We start from the raw sequence: 16,055 nt of genomic DNA on the forward strand, positions 1-16,055 counted from the left end.
ACCATAGATGAGGCTCACACCAGGGTCTCATCCATACCCCGTAACACTGCTCTCTCTCCCCATCCCCGCACACGCAACAAGGGCAGAGTCCCTCTGGTCCTCACCTTTCACCCCACCAGCCGGCAAATACAACACATAATCCTCCGCCATTTCCGCCACCTCCAACGTGACCCCACCACTCGCCACATCTTCCCATCTCCCCCCATGTCTGCCTTCCGCAAAGACCGCTCCCTCCGCAACTCCCTCGTCAATTCTTCCCTTCCCTCCCGCACCACCTCCTCCCCGGGCACTTTCCGTTGCAACCGCAAGAAATGCAACACCTGTCCCTTCACCTCCCCCCTCGACTCCATTCAAGGTCCCAAGCAGTCGTTCCAGGTGCGACAAAGGTTCACCTGCATCTCCTCCAACCTCATCTACTGCATCCGCTGCTCTAGATGTCAGCTGATTTACATCGGTGAGACCAAGCGTAGGTTGGGCGATCGTTTCGCCGAACACCTCCGCTCAGTCCGCAATAACCTACCTGACCTCCCGGTGGCTCAGCACTTCAACTCCCCCTCCCATTCCCAATCCGACCTCTCTGTCCTGGGTCTCCTCCATTGCCAGAGTGAGCAACAGCGGAAATTGGAGGAACAGCACCTCATATTCCGTCTGGGGTCCTTGCGTCCTTATGGCATTAACATTGAATTCTCCCAATTTGGCTAGCCCGTGCTGTCTCCTCCCCTTCCTTAACCCTCTAGCTGTCTCCTCCCACCCTCCCATCCGCCCGCCCTCGGGCTCCTCCTCCTCCTCCCCTTTTCCTTCTTTCTTTCCCCACCCCCCATCAGTCTGAAGAAGGGTTTTGGCCCGAAACGTCGCCTATTTCCTTCGCTCCATAGATGCTGCTGCACCCGCTGAGTTTCCCCAGCAATTTTGTGTACCTTCGATATTCCAGCATCTGCAGTTCCCTTTTGAATACCTGGGTAACTGATGGTTTAGTCTAGATGCAAACGGATCAACATCTGGTATGCCAAATCGTGTAGTTATTTCGTTAAATACTGTCTGATTCAACATCCATTCTGTGTTGTTATTAAACATTCGTGATCCAGCATCTGTCACCGTGTTATATCTACCTTGTAGAATACCCAAATATTCCTTTCGATACACCAGTGCCAAATGAGGTTCGACAATCTGTCGTAAGATACAGATTTTACACCACCCTTGTTAATGGATATATGCCACTGCAGTGGTGTTATCAATCTGAATTTGAACAAGCACCGGTTGCATTTCGCTACAGAGAACCTTGAGTCCATATTGTGCCCCCTACAATTCTGTGTAATTGATTCCATATGTTGGGGAATTACAGACTCCTGCTCATTCCATCTGCCCTCACAGCTCTAGACTGTGTTGGTGGCTCCCCATCCTTAGCCGCTTGCATAGGTCTGAAGAACCCCCGATGGTTTTCGAGCACAATTTCCCTTGAGCTGTCTCCCATTCGTTATCCACCCTAGTTATTCAACAATGGCCTCTGCTGGCAATCCATAGTTTGCCAATTCGGCCTGCATGTAATCTGAGTGTTTGTTCCTTTGCTTGCTGTAAATTCTGGTAATGCAAAGGCCCGTGACGTACTGCTGGGAATGCAGCTACTATTTGCCAATTACACTCGCTGTTTGCCTGATAGATGGTTAGTATTTGACTATCAGGTCATAGCAGGCTTAATTAATATTGTCGTTTGCCCCTAGGCAAAGTCACCAACATATTTACTGTTTTTGATAGTAAATTCTAGGTAATCAATTACCCTTGTAGGTGTCAATTTTGATTTAACTGGATGGATGAGGTAACCAATTCTTTCAAACAGGGTTTTGGTTTGCTTTGACTGATGCTTCTGCCAATTCTTGGTGACTCCAAAAAGGAAAATGTCCTCCAAATATGCCATTACTATGTGGTTTTGAGACCTTTGTAGTCCCAGAATGGGTTTCCGTAGTTTAGTCAATAGTCTAGGAGCTGATGTCATTTGGCAGAGCCATGCCATCCAGTTAAACTTCAAATATCTCCTGTTCTTAGTGAATAGACACCAAAAAGTATGCATCTTTGAGGTCGATGCATGCCATGTGACCATTTTATAGGAAGCTCCTATAAAACAGTAGTTAGACCATAACAAAAAATTGCTGTTTCTGAAAGTCTGTACTGTACAAATGAGTTAGACCTGGATGAAGTGACATCCTCCATATGTCACCTGTCCTGGAAGGCAATCCTGCCCAAAATACTGGGCCTGCCTTGAAGACAACTCCGGTCCGAGTTCCAAGTCTGCTTGGGACCTATGTATGTTGTGCAGTAAACATAATCACATGTTGTTATCTGTTTTTTTTAAACCAGATCTGAAATTCATGTTATTGTCATTTTGAACAAAAACACAAGAGTAAAATTACCAACATGTAACTGGTCCACAATCTCTTGTTACAGTAAACCCAGACCCAGCTACCGGTGGTCTTGTGGTAAGCCCAAAGGCCCCTGATGCGGGTTCCTTTTCTCTCCTTGATTGGGAGTAGGACTGGTAGGGAGTGTGGATTCCATGTTTCTCCTGACCTCGGCTTGGGTCTTGGTCTGAAAACCTCATCATACTGAGCCTGCCTTGTAGGACAATTCTGGCCATAATTTTGAGTCTGCCTCTGATCATGTTTCCGTGCCCAGCTTTCAAGCTACCACCAGCTTCAGTGAACTGCTTACCCCCTACGGAGGTGTGGGGTGTGTTGTCGCCTACTGATTAAGTTTTGCTTGTCGTTGGTACCTTGATTGATCCGACAGCTTTTGCTTCCTTCTTCTGGTCTTACCTGAAGAGAGGATTCGGCGGCTGGTTTCTCCAAAGTCACCCTGATAGCGCTGTTCCCTTGCCGGCATTTGTGCGGATATTCTGCCAACTGCTGTCTCTTGAGGCCATATGCATATGCTTCAGTATGTTCATACTTTAATTCGAGATCAGTTACCTACTGATCACTCACACTCCCCTCCACTGAGAGTGAGATTTGCAGGCAGCTCTGAAAACAGGTGCTGCCGCAGGCCCCTGAGGATACCTGCGCTGACATGGCCCCTCCAGCAGGCCTAAATTAGATTCTTGCTTTGGGTCAGACTGAAACTGACCGTGAATGCTCCTCTCCTCAGAGCAGGAGACATTTGCTAAATCTCTATCCAGGGAAGCACCCAGTGGAACCTGGATGATTGCAGAAGCATTTCTTTTCTTTTGTGCTTATTATTTATTTTATGTAAAGCACTTTGGTGTCAATGCAAGTTAACTTAAACAGTGCTATATCAGTAAAAGTTACTTACTTACTTCCTTTCTTCTGCTTGTCCCTGGGAAGGTCCCACCCCCCCCCCCCCCCCCTGCTTTTGAACTCTGATTCAGAGTGGTTTCTTCCATATGTACTTCCCCCTCCAATGGGGAAGACATTGGGCTGCCCCATGTGCGAGGCTCCCGGTACTGTTGTAGGCCCCGGGCTGACACAGCTCCCTCCTTTAGAGCAGGTCATTGTTGGAGCAACTTCTCCAAAAAGTTGCTCCATGTGGGAGAGTCGTCCTCAGACGCTCTCTGTTGGGGGAGGGTATCCCTTTTCCCCCCGGACTCATCTGAGTCAACGGGTTTGTTTGACTTGCGTGTGGTTTTACGTACTGCAGGACCACCAACGGAGCTTCTCCTCCTGCAACAAGACTCTTGCCGGTTCAGCTGCCGGCGCTATGTCGGGAAACAAGACCGTTGCCCGCTACTGGGAATGCTGCGGTCTTCGGCAGCCGACTTCCCCGCGGACCGTCTCCTCGACATCTGGGCCCTGAAACTACAAAAAGCTTCAAGCCCGAAAGAACGCAGGTAAGTAATTCAACATCCCTTACCTGCCCATCCCGACGGACTGGGAGGACACAGTGCCTCTGCCAGTCCGTCGCGCACGTTGCGTTCAGACGTAATGACGCGCACGCAGACGGACGGCCTTTCTTGACGTAGTCACTCACGTGACTCCGAAGTAAAATTTACCTTAATTAGGCATAATAGGGACATGGAGTAATACAGTGTGGAAACAGCCCCTTCGACTCAACTTGCCCATGCCGACCATCTAAACTAGTCTTACCTGCCTGCTTTTGCACCATATCCCTCTAATCCATGCACCTGTCAAAATGTTTCTTAAACGTTGTGATAGTATCTGCCTCAACAACCTCCTCTGGCATCTTGTTCCATACAGCCATCACCCTTCATATAAAACAGGATCCCATTCAATCATTCCCCCTTCCCCTTAAACCTATGTCATTTGGGTTCTTGATTCTCCTAACTGGGCAAAAGATTATGTACATTTACCTGATCTATTCCTCTCATGATTTTGTACACTTTAGCCAATCTATTCCTCTCATGGTTTTGTACACTTTACCCATGCTATTACTCTCATGATTTTGTCCACTAATAATTAGGTGGATGCCAACTTATCTACAAACAAAAAGAAAAATCTTAGGGAACCACTGGGAGGTAAAGGAGGAAAAGGAACCACCGGGAGGTAGCGACCACAATATGATCATTTTAATCTGCAATTTGAGAGTGAGAAGGTGAAATTGGATGTGTTGGTATTGCAGCTGAGAAAAGTGGATTACAGAGGCATGAGGGAGGAGCTGGCCAAAGGTGACTGAAAAAGGACCCTAACAGGAGTGACAGTGGAACAGCAATGGCAGGAATTTCCGGGAACAATCCGGAAGATGCAGGATCTTTCATTCCAAAGAGGAAGAAAGATTCTAGGGGGAGAAATAGGGTTCCGTGGCTGACATGGGAGGTCAAGGACAGTATTAAACTAAAAGAGAAGGCATATAACATAGCAAAGATTAGTGGGAAGCCAGAGGATTGGGAAGATTTTAAAGAACAACAGAAGATAACTAAAAGGCAATACGGGGAGTAAAGATGAAATACAAAGGTAAGCTAGCCAATAATATAAAAGAGGATAGCAAGAGTTTCTTCTGTTATATAAAGAATAAGAAAGAGGCAAGAGTGGAAGTTGGACCACTGGAGAATGATGCAGGAGAAGTGATAATGGGGAATAAGGAAATGGCAGAGGAGTTGAATAACCTTTTTGCATCAGTCTTCACAGTGGAAGACACCAGCAACGTGCCTGAAATTCACAAGAGTCAGGGGGTGGAAGTTAGTGGAGTGTCTATTACCAGGGAGAAGGTGTTTGGGAAGCTGAAAGGACTGAAGGTAGATAATTCATCTGGACCAAATGAACTGCACACTCAGGTTCTGAAAGAAGTGGCTTCAGAGATTGTTGAGGCATCGATAGTGATAATTCAAGAATCACTGGAGACAGGAAAGGTCCCAGATGATTGGAAAATTGCCAATATTACCCTGCTGCACAAGAAGGGAGCAAAGCAGAATAATGGGAACTATGGGCAGGTTAGTCTGACTGGTGTTTGGTAAGATTTTACGTCCATTATAAAGGATGAGGTTATGGAGTACTTAGGCGTTCATGACAAAATAGACCAAAGTCAGCATGGCTTTGTGAAGGGGGTGGCTTGCTTGACAAATTTGATAGAATTCTTTGAAGAAGTAAATAGCAAGACAGACAAAGGAGAGTCAGTAGATGTTGTTTACTTAGATTTTCAGAAAGCTTTTGATAAGGTGCCACACGTGTGGCTGCTTTGGAAGATGGGAGTCCACAGTATCAAAGGGCAGATACTAGCATGGATAGCAGGTTGGCTGGATGGCAGAATGCAAAGAGTGGCAATAAAGGGGGCTTTTTCTGGTTGGCTGCCAGTGACAAGTGGAGTTCTGCAGGGCTCGGTGCTAGGGTTTCTATTCATCACATTGTATATTAATGATTTGGACAAGGAATATGTTTGAGCCTGATTAGTCACCATCGACCAAGGTTCCTGGGCTATGAAATGAACCTGCTTCATAAGGATAGACAGAAATTGCTGGAGTAACTCAGCGGGACAGGCAGCATCACTGGAGAGAAGACTGATCAGTCTGAAGAAGAGTCTAGACCCGAAATGTCACCTATTCCTTCTTTCCAAAGATGCTGCCTGTCCTGCTAAGTTACTACAGCATTTTATGTCTAACCTCAAATTCTATTTGGGTCTGCTTGCAATCCAATGGGAAATTTGAATCTTCCAACTTCAAGTGATACATTCCAACCCCCTCTTTCTTTATGGTGCACCCCACCCCATGGTGTGCCTCCAATGCTTCTAAAATCTCCCAAACCCCACCCCTAAGTCACCATGTTTCTTTCCCATTTTTCTTTGGGTATCTCAATTACATCTCCCCCCCTCATTCCTCTACCCATAGCCCCCCTCCAACCTTACATTTCACTCCACTCCTTTCCTTATCTGTCACTCTTTTGTCTCGTTTTCACCTCACCTTTGTCACTTACTGCACCTATCTGTAAATCAAGCCTCCCCCCTGTATCCACCTAGCACTTACCAGGCTTTGTTACCTCCTCTCTTTTCCATCTTTCTTCCCCCCTACTCCTATCAATCGAACAATGGGTCCCAACCTGAAATGCCCATTCCCTCCCCAGATGCCGCCTGACCTGTTGTGTTCGTCCAGCACTTTGTGTTTTGAATTACAGAGTTCATGACTGCATTTTATTGACATTTTTACCATTACAACAAAAACTGCCATTCAGTTGGTTGTGCAAAATTTTCTGTTTAATGTTTTACCAAGTGGTTTACCATAGTTCCCTACAGTGACCACAATTACTCATTTAATTCGTATAGAGTGAGCTATTCAGCCCTGCAGGTGGGAGAATCAAGCTGAATTATTTACTCGATGCAAAATTAATGAAACTATTATTGACGTGAAAAGCTCTGCAAAGCCTTTCATTCCTACTTTTGTCTACCACAATGAACAGATGCAGAAGATACAACTTCACAGTAGGAAGAGTACATTACAATCTGACAGCTTGTTGCTAGTCTTGTGGAAAACATGCTCCTGTGGAAGTTAGCCGTGGAGCTTCATAACCTTTGCAATGCAAGCACTCAGTCGCATTGAGATTAGTGCAACAAAAGTACAATGGAATCCATCCCTGTTTGCATGTAGATTTTATCAACCAGAATCAAACTAATAAGACCAAAGGAAGGAACAAAATGCTGGAGCAACTCAGCATCTCTGGAGAACATGAATAGGTGACATTTTGGATTGGAACCTGTCTTCAAACTGAAGAAGGGTCCTGACTCAAGTTCAAGTTCAAGTGAGTTTATTGTCATGTGTCCCTGATAGGACAATGAAATTCTTGCTTTGCTTCAGCACACAGAATATAGTAGGCATTTACTACAAAACAGATAAGTGTGTCCATATACCATTATATAAATATATACACACATGAATAAATAAACTGATTAAGTGCAAATAACAGATAATGGGTTATTAATGATCAGAGTTTTGTCCGAGCCAGGGTTAATAGCCTGATGGCTGTGGGGAAGTAGCTATTCCTGAACCTGGTCGTTGCAGTCTTCAGGCTCCTGTACCTTCTACCTGAAGGTAGCAGGGAGATGAGTGTGTGGCCAGAACGGTGTGGGTCTTTGATGATACTGCCAGCCTTTTTGAGGCAGCGACTGCGATAAATCCCCTCGATGGAAGGAAGGTCAGAGCCGATGATGGACTGGGCAGTGTTTACTACTTTTTGTAGTCTTTTCCTCTCCAGGGTGCTCAAGTTGCCGAAACAAGCCACGATGCAACCGGTCAGCATACTCTCTACTATGGACCTGTAGAAGTTAGAGAGAGTCCTCCTTGACAAACCAACTCTCCGTAATCTTCTCAGGAAGTAGAGACTTGAAACCTCGCCTATCCACATTCCCCATGCTGCCTAACCAGCTGAGTTACTCCAGCATCATGTTGTGCCTTTCTTTGGTATCTGCAATTCCTTGTTATTATATAATAAGACCAATGAATTCATGCAGTCTCCAACTGAGCCTGCTCACTTCATACATCTAAATCTATCAGTGCAACCCTCTATTCCTGTCTCTTAAATACATCTCATGTTATTCACCTCAACCATTCTCTGATGCAGTGATGTCCGTGTTCTCGCTGCTCTTCAGTTAAAAAGGTTTCACGTGTAATATTATGACAATGAGATTGTTTGGCAATAATTAGGACATCACATCATTAAAAAATTAGCATACAAATGAACATATTAGTACTCACATTTTCTGGTATGCTTAATGGGTAATGACTGGGTAAGTACAACACTTAGTCCCTTAAATTGATTTCATCTCTCAATGAGGTACAGATGAAGTTTTTGGAGATCAGAGCAAATTGATCCGCAATTTCTGGCTTTGAATGCTGGAAGTTGTCATCGTTTATTCAAAGGTTTCAAAGGTCTTTTATTGCCACATGTACCAATTAAGGTACAGTGATATTCGAATTACCATCCAGCCACACAAAAACAAAAGCAACACAACTACATAAAATATAACATAAACATCCATCTCAGCAGATTCCCCACATTCCTCACAGTGATGGAAAGCAATAAAGTCCAATCTTCTTCCTTCTTTATTCTCCTGCAGCCGGCGATCGAAGCCCCGCTTCGGGGCGATCGAAGTTCCTGCGTCGGGGCTGTCGAAGCTCCTGCGGCTTAGAGCTCCCGAAGTTGGTCTCTAACCAGGAACAGCGAGCTCCACGATGTTAAAGTCCGCAGGGTCCCGCAGTTGGAGTTCCAGAAATCGGTCTCCAGCAGAGGCCGCCAACTCCTCGATGTTAGGGGTCACAGTTTAAGGATAAGGGGGAACTCTTTTAGGACCGAGATGAGGAAAACATTTTTCACACAGAGAGTGGTGAATCTCTGGAATTCTCTGCCACAGAAGGTAGTTGAGGCCAGTTCATTGGCTATATTTAAGAAGGAGTTAGATGTGGCCCTTGTGGCTAAAGGGATCAGGGGGTATGGAGAGAAGGCAGGTACAGGATACTGAGTTGGATGATCAGCCATGATCATATTGAATGGCAGTGCAGGCTCGAAGGGCCGAATGGCCTACTTCTGCACCTATTTTCTATGTTTCTATGTTAGGCTGCAGTGTGGATGGAGATACGATATGTGTCGTGGTTTAGGGACTCAGGGTTGGATAAGATGACACAGACATGGAGAAATCTTCAAGAAGATGAAAGCCTTTATTTGCAAATATTCGGCTGGAACATTCAGAGATGACACCACCTGTCCGTTCTCTATTTGCTCTCCGATTCACAGAAACAGGCAGCTTTTTGTTACATCCGCCCGCCCTCGGGCTCCTCCTCCTCCTCCCCTTTTCCTTCTTTCTCCCCCCCCCCACCCCCCATCAGTCCATCCGCCCGCCCTCGGGCTCCTCCTCCTCCTCCCCTTTTCCTTCTTTCTCCCCCCCCACCCCCCCATCAGTCTGAAGAAGGGTTTCGGCCCGAAACGTCGCCTATTTCCTTCGCTCCATAGATGCTGCTGCACCCGCTGAGTTTCCCCAGCAATTTTGTGTACCTTCGATATTCCAGCATCTGCAGTTCCTTTTTGAAAGCTTTTTATTAGTTTTTCAGCCATATCTTCTCCACCTTATCTTTCATGCTGTACTCCTCTTGCATCAATCTGCCTTTGATTCTAGTATTCTCTGTCTCGCCACCATTAACCTCCGAACTTGGTTCAGTCTTTACATATCCCCTCATATCTCTTCCTCTTTCGGCCGCCCTCAAATTCCAAACTGTTACTTCTAATCTCCCAGCTATGTCTGCTGTGCCACCATTATGTTTTAGCTAAAGCCAAGGTTACACACACCATTTTATAGTTACACACACCATTTTATACTGTTACATATTAGTTTATGTTTAATACAAGGATATAAATGTATTTATTAAGAATACAAAGGTGCAAAAGTAGAAATAAGTAACTTGTTTAGTGTCTTGATAAATGATTTGATTAAGTGCTGCTAAATGGCTAACAATCACGTGAAGCTAAATAAAATAAGCTGATGTCTGATTGTAAAATAGCTGACATCTGCTGGCAATGATAAATGTTTTAATTAAGTGTTCTTCTATATAACTTCCATATACGGAAAGAAATCGCATCTCTGTCCAGGTAAGAGATTAGAAAAAGTTTTCCCCCACATAAAACAAGCTAAAAAACTCTAAAAACATACATTTAACACATACTATTAAAACAACAAAGAAGGAAGGGACAGACAGGCTGTTGGCGAGGCAGCCATTGCTGGCACCACCCGGTGATTTTATTCCATATTAATGTTGAGTATTGATACCTTCACTGTTATTCCCACTGCAAAATCCAGGTCGATATAAATGATATAAGTAATGTACCTTCAATTTAGGCCACCTTGAAGATGTGGAGTCTAAGTGTGCCGTCCACCAACTGAAACTTTGGGATGACTATCTGAATTTTCATTTGGGTCAGATAGAAAGTTAATTCCAAGCTAATTGCTCAATAACTTTGGTGAACATTAAGCTTAATTATAAATTCTATAAAAGGACCCTATTAATAATGTGACAAAATGTCAAGTGTTTATGGAAGGTTTATGTTTATGGAAAAGTGTTAATGGAAAATCCTAGTATTTATGCATCAGAACAAAATGACAGCAACTCTGGGAAATGCAGCAGTCGCCATAGGCTCAATGGAAGTTGTGCTTAAAATGAGATGCAAATAGTTGCATGTGTCATGAGGAACAATTACAAGTTTCTGTTTCAGTAACACATTTTACACTTGCAACCCCTAATGCTGTGAGGGACCAAAACTGTAATACATGTCATTTACTTTCACAGTCTGTTGGACGAGTTACAGAACTGAAAGTTTAGAAATTCAAGCCAAAGCCTACTTGCCTATGCTGCTCATTTTGTTGTGAATAAAGTTTCACAAACGCTTTGTAATATTTCAAATCGGAGAAGACTTAAAGAGGTAATTTTTCATTTGAATGATAGCTCAAGTCAGCTTGTATTCATTTGACTGTCAATTATGCATTTCTCTTGAATCAGATTTCAGTTAACCTGAAATGAAATTCCAGAGGCGAGCAGCAGACTGCTGGATCAATCCAACTATTGCCTAATATATTAAAAAATACCCCCTCCCCCCACCCTCTCCAAAGTGCTTCAAAAATATTTTAATTGTAGTCGGTTAAATTTTGTTGTTGTTTCTGGAACATGCTCAATGAAATGTAGGGTGGACATTATGAAGTTACAACCTTCCACCTAGGAATTAGATTGTTCCTGGTTTTGTTGTATTGAAACACATTTGCAATTAACTCCACTGGCAAATCAGGTCTTCTGAAAAGGACCTTAGTCAATAGCAAGTGTCACAAACTTAGTCAATAGCAAATGTGCCGCAGTGTTGTTTTTCAGCCAGAGCAATGAGATCTGCATACTTCCATCAGGACCACACTAAATCCAGTGCAGCTGTCAACACTTTACAGGGTGATGGAGGCAGAGATGTGGAGAAAATCCTAGTAAGGTGTAAATAAAGATGGCTCGAGCAGTCTCCTCCTCAAATGAGAATCCTTGCACTCTACTGCGATGATGGTAGAAATCTCGTGGCTCACAAGATACATCAAGGTGAGCTACTCTCTCCTGCAGACATTCTTTGGGCTCAAGTTTATTATTGTCACCTGTACCGAGGTACAGTGAAATGCTTTGTTTTGCATATTGTCCAATCTTATCAGACAATGCTATACATAAATGCAATCAAGCACAGCCAGGAAGTTGAAATTGTTGACCCTCTCCATCACAGAAACATCAATGACAACAGGTTTATGGATCCTTGGTCTTCCTCTTCTAAAGTCACCAATCAACTCCATCGTTTTACTGACGTTGAGAGAAGGCAATGAGAGAAGGATTGGGACCTTTCTTCAGACCTGGATACTCACCTATCCATTCCCTCTGCAGATGCTGCCTCATCCGCTGATTTTACTCCAGCACTTTTCATAATAAATACCATGTTCCCAGTATATATTTCCCGGTAAGATAATTTCTCATTCAGTGACTGAAAAGAACCAGAAAAATGCACAGTCTGACTCCTGGCAACTCCATTTGGGGCAGCAAAGTATTAATGTGTGGGGATCGCTGGTTGGTGTGGCCTCGGTGAGCTGAAGGGCCTGTTTCTGCTCTGTATCTCTAAACTAAACTAAACTAAACTAAACCTATACTCCTCAGACAAACTTACATCTATATACTCCAGAATCAAAAGTACATGAAAAAAAAATGTAACCCCATTGTGCAGGAGGTCTTTTTTTTCTGATGAAGCAAAGACTGACCAAAATATCTCACCTACTAAAATATAAACCTGACATTTAATCAGATTCTGACAACTGAAAAATGACTTCAGCCAAAGTCAGTCTTCGTATATGATAACTACAGCAATTACCACTGCACGTCATATATTTTCTTTTCATTATCATTATTTGCCTTTCAGTTTAAAATTGTCATCGTTGGTGACTGGTCTCCGATGCTATTGGAATTACTGTACCATGAGAAGTGACTCATGTTTTGACCCAGTAATTGGAAATGACCCAAATAATACACTTGGAACAGAAGCATTAACAACTTAAAACAGAATACGATTAAATTTGACGTGACCTGACATAAACTAATACCCAAGTATCTAACTTAAAAGGGCCAACTTCAAAGGGCTGAGAAAAGAGTTAAAAAAATCTAGCAGGATTAGTGCTTATGAGAACTTCAATTTTGGACAAAAAGATCATACACTCAATTTGTGCATTAAAATCATTTTTGGTTTGGATGAAATTATCCTTTTCTCTTTGAATAGCATCCCTGCGATGCATTATTGGATTTTAATTTCATCCTGATACAAAATATAGTTCACCACCTTGATTATTTGAAAAGCAAAGGCTGAGAAGAAAATGTCAGATTTTGTTATTTCAGTCGATGACATACTTGGTTGCATCAATTGCAGGAAGATCGAGGAAAATACCTCCCAAGCCAAGCTCCTCTGAATTTTTCATTATGTTAATTGCTGCAAGTTAGGAGAATAAATAAAGTATTTAAAAATGCCTTTACAGCAGGCATACTGGTTCTGAATTATCATTGCTGTTGTGGCATGGGATCCCCACATTCAAACTTCCACACAGCAAACTGACACAGAGCTGCAGTTGTAAGAGCCACTGCTTACAGCACCAGAGACCCAGGTCCAATCCTGACTTCAGGTTTTGTGTGGAGTTTGCATGTGACCATGTGGGTTTCCTCTTCATGTTCCAGTTTCTTCCCACATTCCAAAGATGGCTGGGTTTGTAGGTTAATTGGCCTCTGTAAATTGTCCCCTCATGTGTAGGAAGTGGATGAGAAAGTGGGATAATATGGAACTAGTGTGAACGGGTGGTTGACATCCCATGACACACCACAAGCTTTCCAGTCATGGGTCTCGTGTAGGAATTTGTGGATATTGTGACAAAATTGGGGAACTTTATAATATGGATAACCCAGGAGTTTCATATATATTGGAAAATAATGATCGGAAATCAGGCCAAATTAGTGAAGGTAAATTAAAGGTCACGTCAGAAGAGGCAGTAATTAGCTTGGGGAAGTGTTTAGGTTGCGAAACGTAGTTAGTAAACCATGTAAAATCCATATTTAGTCATTGAGAATGCTAAAAGGGGCAAGGAGATGGCCACGTTCAGAGGAATCTGGACATTGCCTCATGCAGTGTCTTTCTACTGACTGGTTAGCATGCCCTGTACCCTTGGGACACGTGACAATAAAACCAAACTAGACTAAACTAAACTGATAAAAATCATGTGTCTGGCTGGCTGGAGCTCGATCCGAGGGTGGGTGGGGGGCCACCGGGAGGAGGGGGGTGGGGAGAACAAAAGAGGAACCGGCGGGGGTACTTTGGAACTTTGTCAGCACCATTTATATGGCGACTATTTGTACACCTTCGGAATGCAAGCAAATAATTTCACTGTGCCTTGTCACCTGTGACAATAAAGTATTCCACTCCATTCCTTCCTTTGAGGAGATTGTGTGTGTAAATTGCAACCACTATTTTGAGTTACAGTGTTAGGAGGATTGATGATAAGATGATGCGTGGACAATTCATGAAGTAGTTGGGTGTCAGGTGATCAATAAGGTCAAGCATTACGACTGGTGTGGTCAGGTCGGAGGGAGTTCCTCCTGCCACAGGTATAATGTAATCCCGTGCTGCCTGCTCCATGGTCGGATAGTCGGCGACTAAACCGTCTCCCCCATCTGGTTTGCCAGGTGAGGAGGGGGCTGTGGACCCCCAGCAGGATCAAAAACAAGACCTGTCAAAGGGCGGATGAACTTCCAGCAAGCCAACGGCCATCCACACTTCAGTAGAAGTTGCGATCACTGTCGTACATAGCATTGTAAGGAATGGTAATAAAGCACACACACCAAAATCCTATACTTCCAGCGATGGAAGTCTACAGGAACTGGAGGACAGAGATGTGTTGTGCGTCCATCACCGTTCCCGTCGGAAACCAGCACCACTGCATCATTAATTACGACTGGTGAGGACCAGGGAAATCAGTGGCTTGCCCAGGCAAAGGTTCAAGGTTGTGGTTATCGGATGGAGGGATGGTTGGTGGGGGTGGGAGTGAGTTGGCTGAAATATAAATGGTGAACAATGGGACTTCGTGGCGGCCCGTCTGATATTACAAAGACACATTTGTCTCAGGAATGACCAATGATGGACATTCACAGGAAAATATAAACTATTTTCCCCTGCAATGGTCAAGAATAAATATTGTGTGGCGGCAGCCTAAACAGGGCCACTCATGCTCGAACCCTCGCACCCCTCGGTACCTCGGGATCGCCCACGCAGAGCGTCACTGCGCCCGTGGAGCCTCCGTCCCGACTCTCGCCCGGGATGTCCCCGGCCCATGTGTAGGAGCCGCCCTCGACCGTTATTTTCCTTCCTTGTTGCCGACGTCTCCCAGCCGTTGCTGGGGGACGTATTTCTCAGGACACTCTCCCTTCGCTGGTCGAGGAGATATGGCTGTGACTGTACAACATGGAAATCATTGTTGATGCGCACAGGAAACTCCTGGTAGGAAGCGACTAGTAGTGTTTGCGGAGGGAAGTAAACCAACCTGGTCACCATCATGTTTCATATGATCATTACTATCCAATCAAATTTCCTGTTAAGATTTTTCAAAACGAATGTGTATCAGTAACTCAGTGGGACTGGCAGCATCTGGAGAGAAGGAATGGGTGATGTTTCGAGTCGAGACCCGAAGCGTCACCCATTCCTTCTCTCCAGAGATGCTGCCTGTCCCGCTGAGTTACTCCAGCATTTTTGTCTTTATCTTTGATTTAAACCAGCATCTGCAGTTCCATCCTACACATAATGTGTATCAGTGTTGGTGTTGTCTAGGGTTACTGGATATTCATTGAGTGAGAAAAGCGGGCAGTTTATTAACTCTGAGAAGCTATTAACTTGCATAAAAATAAAATTGTGCATAAAATTTAAATTTGTTCAGAGATTTTCCAAAAAATATGAATATATCTGTTCACTGGCAAATATCTTCGTATGATAGGTTAATCATTCTATTCCTCCCATGGATACATCAGTAAGTTTTTCTTTATCTCTATTCGGATGTAATTAGGATAGTTAATCCCATGAATTGAAGCTACACTAATGAGCTTTTTAAATTCTGATTTCACAGAAAAATGAATCTGTATAATGCACTGTAGGGGTCTAATGCAAAAAAAATGAAGTTCTTGTTAGAGACAGTGACCTGAAAGTAAAAAGCAACAGGCTTTCCCATAAGTTAAAAGATAGAGCAGAATGAAGAGATCCAGAAAGGTAACACATATGAGTTGAGTGGTTCAATGGGTAATTCCAGATCTTAAATCAGAAATAGAGGTTGGACAAACTTGGATTCTCTGGAGCATCGGAGACTGTGGCAAGACCTGATGGAAGCATATAAAATTATGAGAGGCATAGATAGGGTAAGTCAGAACCTTTTTCCGAGGGTAGAAATGCCAAGAACAAAAAGGCATAGCCTCAAGATGATTGGAGCATTGTGGATGTGGTTATAATGTTTCTGGGCTTTCAATATCCATTTGGAATGAATTTCTGATAATCATGTTTTAATATGCCAGGCAAGCACCATGACAACCCTAATCC

The 16,055-nt window shown here is 43.8% G+C and overlaps 1 long non-coding RNA gene across 1 annotated transcript; it reads right to left on the reverse strand.

The window, feature by feature from the left end:
- Nucleotides 1-767: 767 nt before the first annotated feature.
- Nucleotides 768-14,805, reverse strand: LOC116973813. Its single transcript, XR_004412158.1, has 3 exons — nucleotides 14,711-14,805; nucleotides 3,555-3,559; nucleotides 768-780 (listed from the first exon to the last, which is right to left on the reverse strand). It is a non-coding gene; the product is annotated as an uncharacterized LOC116973813 (long non-coding RNA).
- Between the last annotated feature and the right edge of the window lie 1,250 nt (nucleotides 14,806-16,055).

The sequence above is a fragment of the Amblyraja radiata genome, chromosome 1 (assembly GCF_010909765.2).
Source record: "Amblyraja radiata isolate CabotCenter1 chromosome 1, sAmbRad1.1.pri, whole genome shotgun sequence".
NCBI lineage: Eukaryota > Metazoa > Chordata > Chondrichthyes > Rajiformes > Rajidae > Amblyraja > Amblyraja radiata.